This window comes from Stomoxys calcitrans, chromosome 2 (genome assembly GCF_963082655.1).
Source record: "Stomoxys calcitrans chromosome 2, idStoCalc2.1, whole genome shotgun sequence".
Taxonomy (NCBI): domain Eukaryota; kingdom Metazoa; phylum Arthropoda; class Insecta; order Diptera; family Muscidae; genus Stomoxys; species Stomoxys calcitrans.
This window is the reverse complement of record NC_081553.1, coordinates 186,740,692-186,753,213: the sequence shown is the minus strand read 5'-3', so window position 1 is coordinate 186,753,213 and position 12,522 is coordinate 186,740,692. Positions and strand designations below refer to the sequence as shown.

Below are 12,522 nucleotides of genomic sequence, written 5' to 3'. Positions count from 1 at the left end.
GCGGCACGTCGTTCGGACTCGACTATAAAAAAGAAGGTCCTTATCATTGAACTTTATCTAGAATCGAACAGCACTCATTGATATATAAGAAGTTTGCCCCTGTTCCTTAATGGAATGTTCATTCAATAGCAACATATATAAATAACCAAGTTCCTTGAAGAAACAAATTCATACATGTTTTTCACACCACCCTTATATATTTTCACAATACCCAATAAATATACAATGAGTACCTATTTCCAAAAATATTTTTTTGATTTATACTTATATGAACGTGTAGAAATCTCTTCGAAATCTGTGATAATTAAAGGCTTTGTAGCCGACAAAAATTCAACTCAACAAATCAAACAATTATCATTAATCATTTAAATGATTTATGTAGGCCATCATCGGAATTGTGGGTAAACAAACTCACACACAGCGCACAACAAACAAACGGTAATAGTTTTGCTACACTGTGCACTACCCATCTATAAGAAAAAACCAACGGTGATGATGATAATGATGAGAGCTGTCGTTGTTTATATATCTATGTATGTATGTTTGTAAGCATAGAGATACATAATCATTATAAATAACAATTGCAGATACAAATTGTTATTGCTGGTAATAACAACAACAGATCTAAAGAAGATAGAAAACAAAACAGGTAAAAAATAGGGAGGCAAGCAGGCGGCAGGCTTGGTTGCTGCCTAACACAAACAAAATTATTAATTCAAATGAATAAAAATCACTTAACACCCGCCTCGACTCTCTATCTCTCTGTCTCTCTCTTAAACTTTGAACACTCAGAGCCCATAAAATACAGGTAAGAAGAAAGTGCTCAAATGAACACAAACACTATAGGTCAGCGTTGCCATTTTACTATTATTCAATTTAGAACCTCAAGCATGAAAGATGGGCATCTCTTTCAGTTAAATATATTCTTAATATTTTATTTTTAATATTCATTGTTGCTGCTGTTCTTATTATTATTGAAATCATATTCTTATATGAACTCACCACTTATAGTAGATACGTTCATAAGCGCTCATAATTTTTTATGTCTGCTCTGGTGTCGTACATTTACCTTATCCAACCGACATACATACATACGTAGATATCCATTGAAAGAGACGCCAAGTGAAGCGGGCGGTTAAGGTACACATTCACACATTAATTATATGACTATTGGGTCCACCGCCACACTGCGCTGCTACCATATGTACCAAAGTCAAAAATTTCAAAAGAAAAACACGAAAAAACAACAACAATAACCAATAACAAATTAACATCGCTCATTCGTTGGCTCATTTAACGGCGCGATTGCCGCGGCGGTGATGGTGGAATAAATGAATAAATAAATAAATTATAATTGTATGCCGAAGAACACGAGTATGTAAATATTTATCTAATTTGTTGTCAGCGGCCGCAAACGATGAAGAACGAAGAATATGGCCAAACAGCAAGCCATATATACACGCACACACACACACACTCACACGAATCATACACTCATTAAGCATAGCCTTTTGGATTGCTCACATGGCTTGCGTTTTTGTTTTTCTACTCTTTTGAGGAAAAAAAAACAATACACCCATAAATATCTAGGTAGCTTAAATCAATGTTAATAAATACGAAATAAAACCTTAACTATGCGACGTTTATTTAAATGCGAAATGTTAAACAACTATCTAAAAACTAATCAATAATATTTCGCAAAATCAAAAATAAAACAAAACACAAGACAAATGATTCGCGAACAATAACAATCGTTTCGTTATGTGCCAGAGTGTTTATGTGTGTTTTAAGTCCAATCAGAGCAGGCCTAAAGGGAACTATGAACGCAGGAGAGAGAGAGAGCCCCAGAGAGTCTAAGAAAAAACAACGGTAACAATAACGACTGTCATATGGAAATTTATTCAATATTAAAGTGGCATTTAATGCGTCAAAAGACCAAAACGTGTTAAAGAAAATGACAAAACATTTGGAATAGATATCAAAGCGATAATAAGTTGTTTTTTTTTTTTTTGTATTAGATACACAAAGTTTATGGTAGGCAGAGAATTTAACAAATGCAAGACAAATTATTCGGTGTGAATTGGTAACGCGGTTTGCTAGGGTGTCAAAACAATAAAGGGAAAAGGAAGATCATATCTATGAAAAAAGTAAAAAACAAGAAGTAAATAAAATAAATTAATAAAAACAATAAATAAACTTAAATAAAATATAAATAAAAAAGTAATAAATAAAACAAATACATTAAATAAAACTAAATAAAAGAAAAAACAAACAAAAAAAATAAAACAAAATAAAACTAAAAGTAAAAATTGAAATAAAATATAAAATTGAATAAAATAAAATATATAATAATAAAATAAATAAAATGTATAAAAATATAATGAAATAAAATAAAAAAACTAAAATAAAATAATATATAATAAAATAATATAAAATAAAATAAAATAAAAATAAAATAAAATAATATAAAAAAGGAAAAAAGAAATAAAATAATATAAAAAAAAAAATAAAAATAAAAATAAAAATAAAAATAAATGTAAATCCAATAAATTCAAATAAAATAAAATCTAATTAGAAATAAAATAAAATCTAATCTTCTTATATATAAATCAATTTGTGTTTGTATTTTGGTTTGTTTTTTGTTTGTTCCGTGTAGACTCAAAATCGGCCGAACCGATTTTCTTGAAATTTTTGCAGATGGTGCATAGTGATGCCATGGTGAAAATAGGGTACAAAATTTTTTGATATCTGAAGGGGGGCGGACCCTCCCTCCTTATCCTTATTTTCAGAAACTCCAGATCTCGTTGCTTAAACAAAAGGTATTTGGGAGTAGAATACGAATCTGATACCCAAATTTCTTCGATGCTAAACTAAAAATCTGGCATTAAAATTGGATCTGAACCAAGGTGTCGTATGAGTAATTTAATAATTCACCATACTTATACCACCGTTCATAATGGCGTATAAGTGATACCACTAGACGTATGTGCAATAATGAGATTTTTTCCCATAGGGTGTGCGCTGAAAGCTGAGCCGAGATTGTCAAGACTATAAAGATTGTGAGTGCGACAAAACTGGTTACATACAAGTCCATTGTCGTGTGCAGCAATTTTATAAACACAAATGAACAAGACTACATGACATAAAAGCAAAACACATGCAACAAACAATATTTCAACATAAAAATAAGCCCCAATAAGCTCGGCTCGGCTTCGCTCGGAATCATCGCTCACTCTGTTCGCACCCTTAAGAAACAGGATCAAACTTCTCACATCAATTTTAAGCTCAATGATAGGGGAACTCTGAAGAGCGTGCCGCAGTGCGTCACCTCTTTGGGAGAAGTTTTTACATGGCATAGCACCTCACAAATGTCACTAACATTTGGAGGTGAAAACCACCGTTAGTTTTTTTTTTCGTATCAAATTCCAAGTTATAGAAATTTAAACAACAATTTTCCAATAAAAAAAGTTTACTTAACTATTTTTTCACGCCACCTTGGTGTGTCTTCAAGTAAAATTTTCACACCCTAATGTAAGTAATAAGACAGAGTAATTTTTTAATCGTGATAAATAAATGTTAATGTTATAAATTAAATAACCATATCAATTAACATTAATTTATGAAATAAATGATTTAAAGTACCTACTTGCACTCGTATAGTCCATAAAACAATTAACAGCCATAAATCACAACAATCCCCAAAAGGGTTAATTACACACAACACAGCCTAGCTGGCTGCTCAGCTCACAAAAACTCAAAACACAATAAAGAGAATAAATAACAAGTACACTCTACTCTCCATGAGTACTTGACGAATTTGTACACTCACAAACACACACACAAAAACGGCTACGAAAAAATAACAGCAGAAACAGAACAACAATCGTTTTCATCTTCCGTTAAAAACGATTTGATACGACCTGCATCCATCGCACCAGGTCGAGTGTATATCGGTATGAATGATTTGCGACAACAACAACAACAATGGCGAATGAAGGTGGTGGGGTGTTGTGTGACGATGATGATGGCGAAGGAGTTAATTAAATGTGGAGGAGAAACAGAAAAAGTTGAGAAGACGAAGGCGAAAAAGACAAAAAATGAAAAACCTGAAATTGTGTGAAATATTTTTGTGTGCATACCTTCCCACCCCCACCCCTCTCCTTATGACCAGCACATGTCTTTTTCAACATTTATCAAACGACCAGTTTGTTTTTGTTTTCTTTTTAATTTGTATTCCTTTTTATGATGATTTTTTGCAATTAAATAAGCAAAGCGAAGTAAACGAATGGGTGGATGGATGGATGGATGTATGAATATTCATAATAAATCAACAAAATAAAACACATAAGGAATTTATGTGTCAAAAATTCAGACTACTAACTTAAAATTCAAAATTAAAGATACCTATGTGTAATTTAATTGGTATTTAAGGCTGTTATATTTACATGTATGCATGTATATACCAAATCCCTTTTGGATATAAATTATTCAAGCCTACCTCCCATTAGAGACTAAAAATAGATTTTTTATAAGACTTACATAGTGATATTTATATATACATACCTACATATGTATGTACGCATGTATATGTATCAACTATAAATACTTAGAAATATATGTGGCATATAAACACCAACCCAATACCATCAAATCATATGTAAATCAAAAAATTTATGTAAATATTTCCGACTTTGCCTTTGTCTAATTTACTACTACCAATATTCATTGCTTTTTTTTGTTGCTGTGTTTTAAACACTACTATCTCTACAGACAGCCGTCAGATAAACTGGTGAAACACAATCACAGTCATCACCAAACAGCCAAGAAAACCAGTTGATCAAAAATAAAAATCAACTTAAACAACCGACAACTCTTTCACTGTCTCTGAAGTCTGCTGCCTGCGATACTGTTGCTCACTGCAGCAGAGTCAGGTCGTCAACAAGACAGACAGACAGACGGCCGTTAGAGCAGCTTAGTTGTTTTGCCCCTTATTTTTGTTTTTTTTTTTTTTTCTATAGTGTTTTGCTTTTGGCTTTGTGTTACGTTTAAGTTTATTTTGATGGAATTCATAGATACAATTATAATGCTAATTGAGCACGAACAACAACAGCGAGGTATGAAACGCCTGCAGTAGCGGCACACATAAACAAATACGAGTACTCTATCATGCTACATTTGTTGCTAAATGAAAGAGTGTGACAGCCAGGCAATTGAAATGAGCACAACACACAAGGCATGCCAAAAGAGAGTGCTTAAAGGATGAGAGAGCTGTTGGAGACAGTGTTGCCAATTGTAAACACATGTCAAACACATAACGGTATCAAATGGGGGAAGAGTGTTAAATTACCATTTAAAAATAACTTAAGGTGATACAAGTAAATTCAATGAAAACAAATTTATAACAAATTAATAAAAAAGGAACGGGCCTTGTACCAGTAGAGGAATAAGAACTATTTTATGATTATGTTTTGAGAAAAATTTAACAGAAAAATTTTAATATAATTTTAAATCTATTGTTTGTAAGTTATGATTTTCAGAAACTTACCTTATCAGTTTGGTAATACAATTGCCAGTTAAATAGACTTGTAATAATCCAAAAATAACGAAATTTTAATGATGATGTTTGTTAAACTGGAAAAAACAAAAAATTTCAATTGATTAGTTACTAGGAAAAACTTATATATCTCAAATTTGGACCTAAACTTAGATTTGAGTATTATCATCCATTGTCATCGAGCCTAAAATTGAATCGGACAGCGCTCATTGGAATGTTCATGGGCAAATTTGCATTTGCATCCATTGTAATACCTCACTAAAAACGTGCTAAGTTTCTGCCGGGCCGACTCTGCTATATACCCTCTTGTAGATAGTGCTAGCAAAATATCGATGGAACTATCGTCACTATCGATATTTTATGTTTTGTCTGAATATCGATTAATATGTTTTCTATCGATACTTTCGGCAAAGTTCAATTTTTGTTGGCAAAATTGAACAAAAATAGGCGATCCGACACTGAATGCATGCTTTATGATACATTGCGCCTATAGAGGGCGCAATTTTCATACGCTAAGGCTTAGCTTTTTTACAATGACTTCAAACTGACTTTATTAAATTTGTTTTTATTCAGTCTGTGCATTGATATTGCTTCTATATAAATCGATCTCCTGATTTTTATTCGTATACCGCCCACCAAAGAATGGTGGTATACTATTCTAGTCATTCCGTTTGTAACACCTCGAAATATTAATCTGCGACCCCATCAAGTTTGCACAGTGCTCTGTTATGACTTCCAACAACTGTGACAAGTACGGTCCAAATCAGTCTACAACCTGATATAGCTCCCATATAAACCGTTCTCTCGATTATCCTTGTTCGATTCCTAGAAGCTTTAATTTGTGCTGGTTTGACAGAAGTTTGGAATAAAATTATGCCCTTCAACTAAATTTAATTTGCATAAATTTTTAGCAGAATCCATGGCGGTGGGTTCCCATGATTCGGCCCGGCCGAACTTAGCTCCCCTTTTTCAAAGTGGAATTTATAGCTTAGGTGCTTTAAGAATATTTCTGGTATACGTTTGTTTCTTATATCAAATCATTTTGCAATGAAGGATCTAAGAAAAGACATGGTGTTTCGAGAAACTTTCTTTAAAAAGATTTTTTCTTATATACGATTAGCTGAACCGGGCCCGCTCCGCTGCGCGTTCTTTTACATTATATGTAACCAAATTATTCTCTAAACATTAATTTTCGACAGCTAAAGTGCTTTCAATGAAATGCCATGCTACGCAAATAGTTTATGAATATATCTTGACTAACAGTATAGCAATATCGGAATCCTATGGGGAGGGGCGACCCCCAAAAAACTCGGTCCCACATTTGGATATCAGATTTGTATTCTACTCGCAAATACCTTTTATTTGAGTCCCATATGGCCATGGTCAGGAAATAAGTCCTGTTTGGAGGGTGTTTTGGAGAAGGGTGGACCCCCAGAAACTTGGTTCCACATTTTGACATCAGATTTATATTCTACACGCAATAGACTTTTTAAACAATTGGAGGTCATCGACGTAACCGAAGTCATTATCTTCTCCTCATTGTCATTAGTGGTGTTGATGGTCGCAGTGGAACAGTAAATCTAACTAAGACAAAGAGTATCAAGTGTCATTGACATCTTTGTGGTGGTGATGTTGGGTTGTTTGCAAAAAAAAAAAAGACATTGTGACAGTAGTAGCACTTCATCAACTTTTTGGCAAATTGCTACATAACGTGAGCTCGACAAACAAAATGACTTTAAATAATCCTAACGGTATTAAAGATAATTGGCAACCCTCAATTAACTAACATACAAATTCTGTAAATAAAACAACTCATACCAGCAAAGTAAGAACCCCCTCCTCTCCACTCACCTGCCACCTACTACCTACCATACTCTCAAAATAAAATAAATATACCAATGGAAATTTTAAACAAGAACGAACAACAATAACATAGTCAAGAAACGATTAAATGTTAAGCACGAAAATAAAGGAATAACAATAACAACAACGACAACTTAACATGACAGCAATTACACATGACAAACAACGACAGTGGTAACACCGCCGCCGCCATTCACCACCACCATGCAACAATGCGCCACACCAAACAATGCCCAACGACGCCACTAAATAACAACAGCAACAATAATAATAGCAAGAATTTACAACAAGAGCAGATTATAATAACACCACCAAACACAACAACAATAACATTAAGGCAAACACCAAACTACCAACAACAAGCACAACGACAACATTGTGAGTGGTAATAAAATAACCGAATACAAACAAAAGACCCCAAGAGTCATTTCTTTTAGCCGTTGATCTCCTATGGCTTGTTAGTAAGACCCCAACTACATACTCTCTTCCGTAATTGGTGAATACGATTACTTAAGCAACAACACTGCCACCAGCTTGCTACCACCAGACTTTCTTTAATATTTGCCATGTCGCCTTATTTTGCTGAAATTTCCATGGGGTGTCTACAAATTTGTATAGCATGCCTAATGTGCATGTGTGTTTGTGTGTGTGTGGGTGGTTGAATGTTTGTAAATATGAGTGGCATTGGCAACCCAAAACCTCAGCTCTTTGGCACCTTTAAAGGCAAACCGAAACCAGACGGTAAAGTACGACAAAGATTTATGACGATTATAATAATCGTTTAGGGTCAGGTGGGTGTCACCGCCGACTGGAAACGTGCAACACCACTAGGAAATATACAAACTTGCATGTGCACAGCACGATATATTTAGCGCCACGATGCAATGTAAAATAATACATTTTAATAAAAATTTTATTACAAACAAATTTTTTTTTAAATGTCAGAAATTCATGAAGCCTAGTACTGCTTTCCAAGTTTTCGCCCGAACATTTGTCAAAACGCTCTATAAAAAAACTTTTGTGAAATGACTACGACAATGTCAAATTTCGTAGATTTTAAACGTACATGGCTTTTTAATGCAGCGAATTATGACATGTGTCATAATTTTTTTCGAAACATTGTCTTTTTATTTTGTCATATTTTTTTGTGTAGACTTATTAGGGATATGAAAAACACTACACCCGTCCAGAAGTCTATGTGACTTCCTAGTCCCCACGAATTCAATAAAAATATCTGCTCCAGTGCCCTCATTCATATTGGACCGATCCGTGTATATACAGGGTGGCTGATGAAAGCCGCTACCAAAAAAAAATGTAATAACTTTTTTTCTATTTAATAATAATAATTTAATAATTAATTTAATTAATTAATTAATTAATTTAATTAATAATAATTTAATAATTAATTTAATAATTTAATTTAACATGAATAAAAGAAAAATGTATTCCATACACCGAAAAAAAAATGTAGCAATATTCATCATTGTAGCAATATTCATCAGCCACCCTGTAGAGGAACCAGAGAAGTTCGGGGCGCACCTAGCCCAAAGCTTCCTCTCCGAGAAGACAAACTCTAAGTCGCCATCTACGAAAGATAAGTTAGGCAATGTCAATGCCATGTAGGCGCCCCACGACGCCATCGGCCTACCGCTGAACAAACAAATGCCCGAAATACGAAGAACGCGAGTTCCTGACACTCTCGGTCAGAAGACTGTACTCAACGCAACATCCTCCATGCACAAGTGCAAAGGTCTCAGATCAAATATCGCATTCAGTGCTGCTCTTGGAGCACTATACGTCGCCCCCTATATCAGCACCGCCACAATAACCTGTACTTTCCCCATTATCAAAACTATCGTAAGAACGTTTATTAATAACTTACTTACTCACTGCGTGCCTGGAACTTATATACTCCGAATTCCTGGCAGGAGGCAAGGGTGGTATTTATCCCCAACCACGGCAAGGCAAGTTTTGCGACACCAAAGGCCTACAGACCTATAAGTCTTACGTGCTTTCTACTCAAAATCATGGAACGTATTGTGAACACCATGACACATCCTGGCAGGAGGCAAGGGTGGTTTTTATCCCCAAGCCCGGCAAGGCAAGTTTTGCGACACCAAAGGCCTACAGACCTATAAGCCTTACGTCCTTTCTACTCAAAACCATGGAACGTATTGTGGACACCATGATAAAGAAACATCCAGCGAACAGAGAGCATGCCTATGTCAAGGGAAGGTCGGTGGAGACTGCCCTGCACGGGGTTGTGCATAAAATAGAAGAATCCTTTGATGCCAAAACGTACACCCTGGCGGTATGCATTGACATCGAGGGGGTTTTTAACAATGTGCGGACCGACACACTAATCCAATCCTTAGACCAGTACCGGGAGGACCCGGTCCTTAGAGACTGGTTAAACCATATGCTAAGGAACAGGTGGAAAAATTGTGTGTCCCATGGCATAAATATAAGGGAGAAAGTGGTGACAGGGGTGCATTTTGTCGCCACTCCTATGGGTAACCACCATAAATGACCTATTACGGATGTTGATTGAGGAGGGATTTGGACCCGTCTGCTACTCAGACGATTTTATAATACTTCTAAGAGTTAAGGATCCGAACGAGCTATGCAGAAGGGCCGAAAGGATCTTGCATATGGCATATGACTGAGCTAGCCCCAGAGGTCTCAATGTTAACCCAGAGAATAATGAAATATGCCTGTTCACGAGGAAGACGATGGTGGGACAATTTAACGCACCACGTTTCCTCAATAAGACGCTTTGGATATCTAACAAGGTCAAATACTTGGGTGTGATTTTGGAAAGGAAGCAGAATTGGAAGTGTCACATTCAGGAGCTAACTGAGTAGGCTCACAGATGTTGGGCACTGTGTAGACGGGCCGTAGGCTCGAAATGGAGCCTGAATCCGAGGATAGTCCACTGGCTCTATAGGAGCGTGATTCGGCCAATACTTACTTCAGTACTTACCTCAGTAGTTTGGTGGACTGGGGTGGAGAAAAAGTGCAAAATAAGGACCATCCAACAGGTTCAGAGAACACGTGGTCTAGGCATAGGCGGGGCGATAAAGAACACTAGGCAACTGGCGACTATTCTCACACTATTCTAGATAGTGTGAGACAGCCACTGCGGCGATGGGAGAATGGATTGAGGATGGGAGTGGCTCATACCATCGCGGTATAATCGAGGCGACGATAGGAAAGGGAAGAGGTTTCCGATCGCATACCTGAGATGAACTTAGAAGTCGAGTGCGAGACAGTGCTGCCATCGGCACAGTATTCGATTGACGGAACCCTAGTATTGTCATCTGGAAGATTATGTTACATGGATGGATCAAAGCTAGAGGACAGAGTGGGCCTGGGGGTTTACATTGAGAACTCAGGGAGCGAGGACCTCGAGTGTGAACATTTTTACCGATAGTAAAATTGCCACAAGGGCAATGACAACCAGGACGGTAAGGTCACGAACAGTCTTACAGTGTAAGAAGGAGATTAACGCCTTCTCTGAGGACGTCGAGTGTGAACATCTTTACCGACAGTAAAAATGCCATAAGGACAATAACAACCAGGGGGGTAAGGTCACGAACAGCCTTACACTGTAAGAGGGAGATTAACGCATTCTCTGAGGATGGCAAAATTCGCATGAAAGGGCAGACGATTTGGCGGTGAAGGCAAGAGGACTGCAGTCTATAAACTTGGTTAAACCGAAGCCTTTCGAGTCGACGCAGTCCGATTTATGGACGTGGGCGATGAATGCGCATGTAACCCTGTGGAACAGCGAAACGGTCGGTAGGATGGCGAAAGTCCTATGGGGGGATCCAGATCGCGAGAATACGAGGTTATTACTGAAAGGAAGTAGGAAGGAGGTCAGTAAAGCTATTGGTATCATAACGGAACACATAGGACTATCAAGATTCAAGATCTGTTTATATGGCAGCTATATCAGGTTATGGACCGATTTATACTATACTTGGCACAGTTGTTGGAAGTCAAAGCGAAACACGTCATGCAAAATTTCAGCCAAATCGGATAGGAATTGCGCCCTCTAGAGGCTCAAGAAGTCACTACCCCAGATCGGTTTATATGACAGCTATATCAGGTTATGGACCGATTTGAACCACACACAGCATAGTTGTTGGAAGTGATACCACATCACCATGTGCAAAATTTCTGTCAAATCGGACTAAAATTGCGCCCTCTAGAGGCTCAAGAAGTCAAGACCCAAGATCGGTTTATACATCAAGACCCCAGATCGGTTTATATGACAGCTATATCAGGTTATGGACCTATTTGAACCATACTTAGCATAGTTGTTGGAAGTGATACCAAAACACCACGTGCAAAATTTCTGTCCAAATCGGACTAAAATTGCGCCCTCTAGAGGCTCAAGAAGTCAAGACCCAAGATCGGTTTATATGGCAGCTATATCATAACATAAACCGATATGACCCATTTACAATACCAACCGACTTACAGCTATAAGAAGTATTGGTGCAAAATTTCAAGCGTCTAGCTTTATTCCTTAGAAAGTTAGCGTGCTTTCGACAGACAGACAGACGGAAGGACGGACGGACATAGCTAGATCGACATGAAATGTCATGACAATCAAGAAAATATATACTTTATGGGGTCTGAGACGAATATTTCGAGGAGTTACAAACATAATGACGAAATTAGTATACCGCCATCCTATGGTGAATAGTATAACTACTTTACAATATATGTATTACAATACATGCCTTTTGGACATTAGTTGAAATGTCAATTGAGGCTTGGAAGCACATCATACCTGAAAATAAAAAAAAAATTAATTTATTAATATTCTTATTGTCTATATTAAAAACTAAAAGGTAAGTTTCTTCCAAAGCTTTGATTTAAAAATGTCTATAATAGTTAGCAGCTTTAAATTGTATTAATGCACAGTTAAGTCATTTGGCATTTTAGCCTAGCACAAGTATAAGCACACACCAAAGGTGTCAAATGGTTCAATTCAAAGCAGTGGTCTAGGGATTTTCTTAACATAGGGAAAGTATAATGGTAACCAACAACAGCATAAGAAGGCTACTTGGAGCTTTCAGGGATAGATTAAAGAA

The 12,522-nt window shown here is 36.4% G+C and overlaps 1 long non-coding RNA gene across 2 annotated transcripts in view; it reads right to left on the bottom strand.

The window, feature by feature from the left end:
• The window catches only part of LOC106086239 (uncharacterized), a 76,825-nt gene that overhangs the window by 27,160 nt on the left and 37,143 nt on the right, over positions 1–12,522 (bottom strand). For both annotated transcript variants that reach the window (XR_001221102.2, XR_001221101.2), the window contains exon 2: positions 5,546–5,631. This is a non-coding gene — a long non-coding RNA (uncharacterized LOC106086239). The remainder of the gene's footprint in view (positions 1–5,545; positions 5,632–12,522) is intronic.